The sequence below is a fragment of the Lissotriton vulgaris genome, chromosome 4_1 (genome assembly GCF_964263255.1).
Source record: "Lissotriton vulgaris chromosome 4_1, aLisVul1.2, whole genome shotgun sequence".
Taxonomy (NCBI): domain Eukaryota; kingdom Metazoa; phylum Chordata; class Amphibia; order Caudata; family Salamandridae; genus Lissotriton; species Lissotriton vulgaris.
Genome location: NC_141691.1, coordinates 1,438,266,065 through 1,438,275,062, shown reverse-complemented (window position 1 = coordinate 1,438,275,062; position 8,998 = coordinate 1,438,266,065). Strand labels below are relative to the sequence as shown.

The 8,998-nt window shown below is 52.0% G+C and overlaps 1 pseudogene; it reads left to right on the top strand.

The window, feature by feature from the left end:
• The first annotated feature begins 5,304 nt into the window (after positions 1 to 5,304).
• Positions 5,305 to 6,397, top strand: LOC147724081 (18S ribosomal RNA; annotated as a pseudogene).
• The last annotated feature ends 2,601 nt before the right edge of the window (positions 6,398 to 8,998 follow it).

The following is an 8,998-nucleotide window of genomic DNA, read 5'->3' as shown; positions in this document are numbered from 1 at the left end:
GAACCCTCTTCAGAGTGTGGTGCTGGCCTGTGGCTCTGTCCCCTAAAATCATAAGGCTTCAGACAAATCTTGTTGTTGATACCAGTGATTTTAGCAAATTTGAGAAACCCCCTTCTGCAGAAGAGAATGGGATAAGACCTCATATCCATTCTATGTTAACATAGGCCTAGTTGGACTGCCTCTATGTGTGTGAATGTGTGTGTTTGTGTGTGTGTTTGTGGGATTGTGTGTGTGTGTGTTCTTGTTGTACCCCAGGCTTATTACTGGCAATAAGAAGTACTAAGAGCATATTTTTGTCAACTAGGCCCTTTATGAATTGTGCCTAAGGTACATATGTGGAAATTGCAGCCTGAGTCTCAGTGAATTGCATTTAGTTGGACATGAAGTAGTCTTACTGGAGTCCATCTTCATGTACTTCAGAATGCATTTGTGCTTCATATAGTTTTGTTCTTGTCAAAGATGGAGGCTGATGCAATTTACGTGTGTGTCATGCAATCTGCAGTTGATACAATATGCATTGATCACTTCAACCAACGCTGGGCCTGATTCACAAAGCTAAACTTAGACCAAAAGCCTAAGTTTAGACCTGAAGTCTAAGTTTGGACCTGAAGTATAACTTTACTACTACTAAATGTAGTCTTTTGGTCTAAGTTTAGACCAAAAGTCTAACTTTACTACTACTAAAGTTAGACTTTAGGTCTAAGTTTAGACCGAAATTCCAACTTTAGTCCAAAAGTCTAACTTTAGTAGTAGTAAAGTCAGACTTTTGGTCTAAGTTAGTCTTTTGCTCTGAATTCAGACCAAAAGTCTAACTTTAGTAGTACTAAAATTAGACTTCAGGTCTAAACTTTTGGTCTAAGTTTACCTTTGTGAATCAGACCAATAGCTGGTAACAATACCTAGCCTTTCTGTGCTAAGCATGTTACAGTTATTTCCTCCACCATGGTGTCCCTGTGCGGGGGTTGTAACGGCTACGTCCTTTACACATCTCCAGGAAATCCCACTGCTGTATACAGTAGTGGGATTTCATTTTTTTTATTCAGCCTTGGGATCAGGTGAAGTGCTTCCCTTGCCATTTGTATCGGGAGACCTAGGGGAATGCCAGGTGTAATGACGTATGGGACTCCATACAGATTTAAGAACCTTCTGTCACAGAATGGGAGGAAAATGTGTTTTTTACAGTCAAAGTTGGAGGTTTGCCACGCAAGTCAGCCCACCATGGATAGGCCTAGGTTGGCTAGGTTTCACTGGGTGTTGGCTGAGCTAGGGTCCAAAATTTAGGAGAACAGAAATGGTAGAACAAGTGTTATTATCATTTGTCTGGGCCCAGGGAGCCTTTGCTTGTGTGGTCGAACCAGGCCCAAGAGCCCATGGGCTCCATCCTCCAGTCTGCCACACTGCCAAGGGCCCAGGACAGGGTTCCATCTGGCCCAAGGAGGCCTCACCCACTTCACCTGCATGATAAGGTGCCTGCAGGTCCTGGGTGAGAGCTCCGTCAGGGCCCTCGTCGCCACCTCATGCCTGAGGCCCAGTTGGGGCTCCCAGTACCGACCTTCAGAGCCCACCTGAGCCTCGTCATTTTGTCACATGCCATGTTTTCCACTAGGGGGGAACACAAGATGGCCAGGCTACTCTGGAAGTCCCTATCATGTCTTATTCACTTCCTTGAGCCCATCCAGGGCTCCAGGAGGCTGGGTGCATGTGTCTTTGGTTCCCTCTGTCACTCAGTGTGCACGGATTACAAGAAAGGGCGGTAGTCTACCTCCAGATTACTAGGGACACTTGTGGTCTGGCGGGTCTCAGTCAGTGACCAGAAAGCCCGAGACCGGGGTCCCGGCAGGTCCTGGGGAGGGAGCCCCCTATCCTGATCACTGTCCTCAGGCCTGCCTCATGGAAGAGTGCCTGGGACAGGGTCCCGCAGTCCCGGGAAAGCTTAACCTGTATGGCTAAGTCCACTAACTCTGACCGGGGCGTGCCAGACCCCAGGATGGGAGCTCCCCCACTGGGATCTGTCCTTCAATCTGCCCCATTTCCAAGGGCCTGTGATGGGGTCCATCAGCCCAGGGAGTCTTTCCTTGCTTGGCCTGGTTCAGATGCTCTGACCGGACCCCGTCATACAGCTCACCACATGGCCAAGCCCCTGGGAATGGCTCATGTGGGTCCTAGGAGGCCTCCCGGTGTGGCAGGGCCCGGGTGCTCTGACTGGCCCCCAGGGGCCCGTAAGGCCTTAGGGCAGACACCCATGTCCTGAGCTCTGTCCTCCAGCCTACCGCACTGTAAAATACCCTGTACAGTGGTTCATCGGCCCCAGCGAGGCTCTCCTTGCTTGGCCTGGTTCAAAAGCTCTGACCTGGGCCCCGGTGGGCTCTGAGGTGGGGGCCTCCCTTCCTGGACCCTGTTGATTAGCCCACACCATGGCCAAGCCCCTGGTATGGGCTCCTGCTGGCCTAGGAAAGCCTGCCCGGCATGACTGGGCCCAGGTGCTCTGACTGGGTCCTGCCAGGCCCCAGGACAAACTCTCCTGCCCAGCGGTCTGTCCTCCGGCCTGCTGCACTGCCAAATACCTGGGACAGGGGTCCATCGGGCACAGGGAGGCTTCCCTTGCTTGGCCTGGTTCAGAAGCTCTGACAGGGACTCTGGCGTCTACTGGGGTGGGTGTCCCACATTCTGGCCTCCATCCTCCAGCCCGCTGCATGGCCAAGCCCCTGGGACGGGCTCCCGTGAGCCAAGGAAGACCTTCCCTGCTCTGCCGGGTCCAGGAACTAAAACCTGGCCTTCGGGGCACTCTGAGTCCCAGGGCAGATGCTCCCATATTGGACTCCATCCTCTGGTCTGCTACACTGCCAAGGGCACGGGATGGGGGTTCATAAGTCCTGGTGAGACCTCCTTCTCTCCGAATGCATGTTATGGTGTTTGCGGGCCTTGCGTCGGAGCTCCATCAGCCGCTCACACGCAGCCCCGTGCCTGAGGCTCAGGTGGGGCTCTGAGCCCCTGGGCCACAGAGTCCCTGTCCCCTTGGCCATCTGGTTGTGCACAATACTTTGGAATGGTGCAACCAGATGACCAGGCAGTCCTGGAAGTCCTGATGGGAGCTTGTTTGCTTCCCCGACCCCAGCCATGGCACCAGGAGGTCTGAAGCATTCGTGTCTTCAGTTCCCCCTGGAGGCTCGTTGTGCAAGAATTACAAAAATGGGGGGGATTTTACCAGGATTACTAGGGAGAGGGTACCTCAGACTCACTTGAGTACCCGTGATTCTGAGCTGGGTGAAGCCAAGGCCCAGCCCGCTCGCCAGGGTAGGGCCCAGGTCTGCTCCTGACTGCCTGCCCTCCCTGATGGGCCTTTCCTCCTTCTGAGGTCGGGCAAGGATATGAACGGGACATCCCAGCTGCCCTGGATGTCCCAATGAGGGCTCAGTCGCTTCCTGAAGCTCAGGCAGGGCTCTAAGAGGTTGAGTTAATTTCTGCTGGTACTTCCCTCTGTCCCTCTGTGCGCATGGAATACAAGCAAGAGTTTTAGCCTTCCTCTTGAGTATTAGGGACAGGATACAGGGACAGGGTACACCAGACCCTCCTGTGGTCCAGTGGTTCTCAGCCGGGTGCTACCAGGGCCCAGCCCACTGGATCCTCCAGGGGCCCTGGTCCGCTCCTGCCTCCCAGCCATGCCTGAGGGCCTTTCATCTGAGCCCTCCTAGAACGAGATCAGACAGGGACATGAAGTGGACATCCCAGATGCCCTGTAAGTCCTCATGAGGGCTCAGGTGCTTCCCTAAGCCCAGGCAGGGCTCCCAAACATTGAGTGCATTTGTGCTGGTGGTTGCCTCTGTCCCTCTGCATACATGGAATAAAAGTAAGGGTCACAGGCTTTATCTGGATTATTACAAACTGGGTACTCTAGACCCTCTTGTGGTCCAGCGATTCTCAGCCAGGTACTGCCAGGGCTCATACTGCCCGGAACCCTGGGTCGATGCCTGCTCCCCAGACCTGCCCAATGGGCCTTTCTACTGAGCCTGCCTTCCCCGAGAGCAGGCAGGGACAAGAAGCTGTCTACACAGCTGCTCTTGAAGTCTCAATAAGGGATCATTGGATTCCTTAAGCCCAGGAAGGGCTTTAGAAGGTTGGGTGTGTGTGTGCTGGTGGCCCCCTTTGTCCCTCAGAGGGAACGGGTTACAAGAAAGGGGAGTAGTTTTTCTTGAGATTACTAGGGACAGAGAACTCTGGACGCCTTTGGGGTGTGCCATTTCTAAGCCAGTGACTAGCTACCCAAGGACTGGTCCCCATCTGTCCTTGGCTCCAGCCTCGGGCCCCCTGCATGCCAGATCACCTGGGACAGGGGTCTCTGGGAATGGGGAGGCTTCCCCTACTTGCCTGGGTCTAGGTGCTCCAACCAGGGCCCCGGCGGTTCCCAGGGTGGGTACACCTATCCTGAGCTCAATCCTTAGCCCCTTGTGTTGCAAAGCGCCCAGGAGCTCTGATTGGGCCAGGGGTCCCTGCAAGGCCCCCCGGGATGGGCTCTCCTGCCCAGGGCTCTGGCATAGCCCCCCTCACAGCCCCATGCTTGAGGTGGGGCTCTGAGCCCCTGGGCTGCAGAGCCCTAAAGCTATCCAATGGCAAGCGGAAGACCTTTTGTTTGCCATCCTTTGGACCCAAGCATCTTGTCACGCCAAACCCCTGGCCCATCTGGTCCGAGCAATGCTTTCCAATGGAGAAAGGGGGTTCATTTTACTCTGGAATACTAGTGAAAAAGAAGCAGGCAGGGACATGACGCTTGCATCCCTGTGCACAGTGGTCTGTAGGGGGGGGCCCAGCCAGTGACGTGTGTGGCTGTTGGTTCAAGCAAAGAGCTTCCACCCTGAAAGGGACCGTTTGACTTGAGGGCCTGCCAATTTTTGGAGGCCCTTCCCCTACTTAGCAGAGTAAAGGCCATGCAGCCATGGCAAATGCGCCCCCAGTGGCCTGACCAGAGTAGAAGGGGTTTTGTGGTGTCAGGTCCTGGGCAGGCTGCCTGACTGTCCAGTCTCCCGTGCACCACACTGTCACCCTCTTCCCCCCAACGCATTTCCACAGCTGGCCAGAACGATTGTTCCGTGGGGTGTCACAGAACCCAGTGTCTCGCTCAGACTGCGCCTCGGCCTGCCTCTCCTTTCCACGGAGACAGCTGGGCCAATGGTGGCTGTGTGACCACACCTGTCCCCCCTCAAGCCCCCCAGGCAGGTGGGCTTTACCAGCAGGTTCCCGAGGGGTCTGAAAGTCAGTCAAGGGATGGACCCATGGGTCTCAACAACCCTGTCTAGCAGGTACAGCTACCTGATTGATCCTGCCAGTAGCATATGCTTGTTTCAAAGATTAAGTCATGCACATGTAAGTACACCAAGTTGGTACAATGAAACTGGAAATGACTCATTAAAATATTTATGGTTCTTTGATTGCTACAAATTTTACTTGGATAACTGTGGCAATTCTAGAGCTAATACATGCTGACAAGCGCTGACCTCCAGAGATGCATGCATTTATCAGACCAACACCAATCCGGGCTCACTCTGCTGCTTTGGTAACTTTAGATAACCTCTGGCCAATCGCATGTCCCTGTGACGTTCGGTTGTCGGCCCTATCAACTTTCGATGGCACTTTCTGTGATTACCATTGTGACCACAGGTAAAGGGAAATCAGGGTCCACTTCCATAGCCAGAGCCTGAGAAACAGCTACCACATCCTAGGAAGGCAGAAGGCGTATTAATTACCCACTCCCCACTCAGGAGGTAGTGACGAAACATAAAAATACAGGACTCTTTCGAGGTCCTGCAATTGGAACGAGTACACTTTAAATCCTTTAATGAGGATCCATTAGAGGGCATGTCTGGTGCCAGCAGCCACTGTAATTCCAGCTTCAATAGTGTATATTAAAGTTGCTCCAATTAAAAATGTATTTGTTGGATCTTGGGATTGAGCTCAGATTGCTGCAAGGTGAGCTACCACCTGTCCCAGCCCCTACCTCTGCCTCTCATGTCCCCTTGATGCTCTTGACTGTGTGCTAGGGGTCCGAAGAGCTAAGTTTAAAAAAATGTGAGTGTTCAAAGCAGGCCGGTTGCCTGAATACTTCTGCTAAGAATAAGGAAATAGAACCCCAGTTCCATTTTGTTGGTGTTCATAACTGGGGCCATGATTAAGAGGGATGGCTGGAGGCATTCATATTGTCCCACATAGGTGAAATTATTGGACTGGCGTAAGACAAACCAAAGCGTAAGCATTTGCCAAGAATGTTTTAATTAATCAAGACTGAAAATCGGAGGATCGAAGACGATCAGATACTGTCATATTTCTGATGCAGACTAGCAATCAGGTGGTGTTCTTCCCATGACCCACTAAGCAGCTTCTGGGAAACCAAAGTCTTTGTGTTCCAGGGAAGCATGGTAGCAAAGCTGAAACACAAAGGAATTGATGGAAGGGCCCCACCAGGATTGGAGCCTGTGGCTTAATTTGACTCAGAATGGGAAACCTCACCTGACACGGAAAGGATTGAAAGATTGATAGCTCTTTTTCGATTCTGTGGGTGGGGATGCATGGCAATTATTAGTTGATGGAGTGATTTGTCAGGTTAATTCGAATAACAAACAAAACTCTTCCATGCTAACTAGTTACATAACCGCCAGCAGTGGCATTCCCTTCAATGGGGAAACTGAATGGGATTGCCTCCATGGGCTGGGACCATCCCTGATGGCCCTGCCACTCCAGCCCTCCTAAGACTCCTGAGTCCTGGCCTCAGAGTGCATGGCTACTCCTGTCATCATTGCACTGCTGTGTAACTGGGTCCTGCGTCTGGTAGTCCCAGACCATTTGGTCACTGGGTCGTATTGGGATTTCTAGTCACCATGATATGCGACCAGATGGTTTGTCGGGTTAATCCCAACTTTTTTCCTCCCCCAGGGTGTTGTAAGCCCTCACTTTGTGGGCGCTTATTAATCAAGGAAAATGGGCTTCCCAGTCTAGCCACGGGGAGAGGATGTGGCCTGGGCTTTACCCTCCTTGGCTTCCTGGGCTCAAAGGAGGTGGAAGGCACACACCCAAGGCAGCACCCTAACTGCCGGTGGTGGCGGTGACAGTACCCTGTGCAGCGTGGCTGCATGTCCTGAAGGACTTTTTTGCCACTGTACTGGGTTTGAGGGTATAGAGCGGAGACCAGCCCTGCATTTAGGCCCACCCCCATGGGCCGCTGAGCTGAAACATGAGCTTAGTAGAGCTCTCTGAAGGCCTCAGCAGACACCGGGGCCTGACCTCCATTTTCAGTGACAGTCGATGCCACACGCTACCCAGAAGGTACCATCGGCCGGTTTGGTGCAAGGCTTACTATTCTTATAAAGATGAGCAGGGCCTGGCAAAGGAAAGCAGCAGGCCCATGAAGCCCTCTACCCTATTCTCTGGAAAGAAGTAAGCAGTAGTCACGCCCTCGGTCAGTGCACCAGTGGGGCCCGGGCTCCATGTGCTGGCCCTCCTTGACATCGAGCAAGCAGCAAGTGGAAATGGGTTCTCCGGTCATTGACAGGGAGCCTGCATGGAGAAGGTCCAGACCTGACTCTGGTCAATCGGGTATAGTTGGCCCTTTTTGGGGACTGTGGGCTGCTTGGTTGGAAACGCCTGACCGTGGTTCCAGGTGGGGATTTCCGAAAGGGCTATGTAGGGTCAGGGAGACAGCAGGACTTGGTCTGCAAACCTGCCAGGGCCCTTGGTTCCCTTCTCTGGCCTGTGGTGTCATAAAGGGGATGCTGCCCCTGTGTGGACGGTTTCAGGGGATATGACCGGGCCCGGGTCCCCCTGATGGTGCCCAGATGGTTGGGAGCCTTGGTCCAGAACCCCCCCCCCCCCCCTCCAGCCTGCTGGGATGCAAAGGGCATAGGATAGGGGTCCCATGGGCAAAGGGAGACTTTCCCAGCTTGGCTGAATTCAGAAGCACAGGATGGGGCCAGGGGTCCAGCTTGTCCTGGGGTGGGAGCCCCGTCCAGCCAAGCGCCTTGGAAAACCTTGAAGGATCTACACATACGACCCCTTGCTGAATTCAAAATTATGTCTGCTTTTCAGACATGTATAGCTTCCCAGGAACCCCTGTTGGTTTCAAACCTAATTCTACAGACCCCCCAGGATATAGCGGCATGGATTAGCAAATTTAGCGGCACAAAAATGGAAATTTAGCGGCACAAACATGGAAATTTAGCCGCAATTCTGCGGCATTTTATGTGGCCATTTTTCCTACAACAAACACAGATATCTTTGTTTTTTTTTGTTATTTACCAACATGAAGCTATGTATATTTGGTTTCTTTACAATTTAGACACTTTGTTTCCCTCGAGCGTGTGCTTCACAATTATGGGCTGCTGCAGTTTCACAGCAAATCTACAACTAGGAAGGGATATTTCTTTCCTGTCCATATTTTATTGTATCTTGCTCCCCGTCCCATCCTTCCCCTGTTGTTGCAACAACACCTCCTCACTGTACAGGAGTTTTTTCCAGTTAGTATTGCAGCCACTACGTCTGGTGCACTACGTGATTTTAACATGGCAGCTCCCAGTCTACCAACACATGAGTTGGTGAGCGCCCAATGCCTCTATACAATCTATTCCAATATGACAACAGCGGTTTTCCAAGTCCGATTGTTGTAGCACTCACCATTGTATTGGATAGATAAGGGAGGGCTGATTTTAGATATAATACAAAATGGCATTTTGTTAATATCATAGTCCCTTGAATTTGAGCTTGAAAGATAGTTGTGCCTCAAATAAGACTTCAGGGTCTACTTCGGGAGGTGTTGGCCGAGTGGAATTTGGAAGCGTTTATTTGTCATTATTTGGTATTAAGAATTTGGCCTGATCACTGTTCAGGTAAAGGTCTAGTTATAGAATATCATCCAGCGTGTGACTGAGAAATAGCATTCAGTGCCATCTTTATGGCATATAACTGGCATTGACAGCGTTTCCTTTTTATCAGGTGGGCTAGAGGGTACATGTATAAG